Here is a 2456-nt window from a genome sequence, read left to right as displayed (position 1 = left end):
TGGAGTACAGTGGCCGTTCCCGGCCACCGCAGCCTCGACCTGCTGGGCTCCGGCGATCCTTCCAACTCAGCCTTCCAAGTAGCCGGAATTACAGGCACACGCTACCACGCCCGGCTGATTTTTGATTTATTGTAGAGATGAGGTCTCGCCTGCCCAGGCGGGTCTCGAACCCACGGGCTCAGGCAATCCACTTACCTCAGCCTCCCAAAGGCGTAGGATTACAGGCTGAGCCACCAAGCCCAGCTAGCACTTGGTTTTTTGAAGCCAAGCAGTAGCTAACCTAAGAACACATGCTGCCTGAATATAAATATATACAATAATATTTTAAAATATTCTGCTGGGCTCAGTGGCTTTGGGAGGCCGAGGTGAATGGATTGCCTGAGTCCGCAGGTTCAGGACCCGCCTAGGCAACTTGGTGAGACTTCGCCTCTACAATAAATCAAAAATTAGCCGGGCATGGTAGCACGCGCCTGTAGTTCCAGCTACTTGGAAGGCTGAGGCGGAAGGATCGCCAGAGCCCAGCAGGTCGAGGCTGCGGTGGCTGGGAGCATGCCACTGCATTCCAGTCTGGGCGACAGAGTGAGACTCCAGCTCAATAAATAAATAAATAAATAAATAAAATAAAAATATTCTATATAAGCACATATTCTATTCCAGTTTATAATTAATAAATCAGATTGTTTTGTCTTTTGAGACAGTGTATTGCTACTTTTCCCAGGCTAATCTCGAATTCCTGGGTTCAAGCAATCCTCCTGTCTTAGCCTCTCAAGTAGCTGGGACTACTACACACTGCACACAGCTCTGAAAAGACAGATTCTTGAGCTCTGCCTGCCTCTGTCTGCTGTCTTATCCTCCATCACTACCTCCTAAACAGCTCAACTGCTGAAACTGATTGAAAATAAGGTGAAAAGCTTCAAGTACTACAGTTCTTCAGAAGCAAAATCCCAACTAAAGAAAGCTCTTTTTTATCCTGTGTCTTCCTATGCTTATTTTCATAAAAATAGTGATCTTAATAATAAAACTCTGCAAAATACTATGGCATATGCAATTGCTTAATATTTCTATGATGTAGCCAAGTTCAGTGGCTCAGCCTGTAATTCTACGCCTTTGGGAGGCCGAGGTGAGTGGATTGCCTGAGCCTGCGGGTTCGAGACCTGCCTGGGCAACTTGGCGAGACCTTACATCTCTACAATAAATCAAAAAATTAGCTGGGCCTGATAGCGCCCGCCTGTAGTTCCAGCTACTTGGAAGGCTGAGGCAGAAGGATCGCCGGAGGTGGCCGGCAGCAGCCACTGCACTCCAGTCTGGGCGACAGAGTGAGACTCCAACTCACAAAAAAAAGAATAATCATATAAACACACAAACTGACAACCCCCCCCCCATTGATGTACTCTCCCTCAAAAATGCCCATATACAAGCAGGAAGTCTAAATAGAACAGCAATAAAATAACAGAAACAAAACAAGTACAAAGGGTAATCAAAAACAAAAAGAGAGAAGAGAAAAAAAACTCACACAAGAACGAGCCAAACAGACAGACTAAAAAAAATAAACAAAAAACTTACTCTGAGGTCTTTCCTGTAAATCCAACTTCCTTTCATCTCTTGTCTCCAGCCACTTCCCTCTATTCTCAGCTCAGGCTGATAGGGTTGCACTCTGTGGGTAGATGCTCCACAGACTACTGTGGGAGGAAGGTAGATCAGATTTGAACTCACTCGGCTCGCTGCCTGGCAAGTCTCCCACTCAGATCTGATGTGTCTGTGTCTGATCCAGTGTGGGGGAGGGGCATCAGTCTCTCCGAGTCTGATGAGATTACCTGTTGGTCCCAAGTGGAGGCAGGGCGGAGCAGGTCATGGCAATGCGGATCTCTGTCTAGTCCCAGGACAGAGAAAATGGCTCCGTTTGGCGTATCCTCACTGGTGGTGGGGCTCCTCTCCAGCTCTCGCCATCTTCTCTCTCCACGGATCCTGGCTTGTAGTGCTCTGCTAACACAGGTGATGGCGTGGACTGGGCGCCAGATGATAAAGATCAGGTGCTTTCCACTGCCTTTTCTCAGGAGAACCCCGAGAACAGCAGATGATCCTGTGCACTGGTGCTCCAGTCCCATGGCAGTGGGGGATTGCAGTCACCTCTGGAGGAGAACCCGGGTGCGTGAACCAGAGTCTCCCCTCAGACGGACTTTCACTCACCCATTGGCAAACACATGCAGAGTGTCTTTTTGGACACTCACTTTTGCAAGACTCTCTCAGTCCCACCTATTCTGTGCCATCTTGCCGGAAGAGACTTAATTTCTTAGTAGAGCAATGTTTGTAATGCAATTAATGAATACTTTCTAAATTTTATTTTTTTTTTTTTTGAGTTGGGGTCTCACTCTGTCGCCCAGACTAGAGTGCAGTGACCGCTCCCGGTCACCGCAGCCTTGACCTGCCGGGCTCCGGCGATCCTTCCGCCTCAGCCT

The 2456-nt window shown here is 48.2% G+C and overlaps 1 protein-coding gene across 1 annotated transcript in view; it reads left to right on the top strand.

Moving 5' to 3' along the window:
- Window positions 1–2456, top strand: part of NDC80 (NDC80, kinetochore complex component) — a 47901-nt gene that overhangs the window by 21903 nt on the left and 23542 nt on the right. The window lies entirely within an intron of this gene.

The sequence above is a fragment of the Carlito syrichta genome, unplaced genomic scaffold (genome assembly GCF_000164805.1).
Source record: "Carlito syrichta isolate Samal-C Ts95f unplaced genomic scaffold, Tarsius_syrichta-2.0.1 Scaffold317479, whole genome shotgun sequence".
In the NCBI taxonomy this organism is placed as follows: domain Eukaryota; kingdom Metazoa; phylum Chordata; class Mammalia; order Primates; family Tarsiidae; genus Carlito; species Carlito syrichta.
Note: the sequence above shows the minus strand (reverse complement) of the source record. Positions and strands in the feature narration are given on the sequence as shown.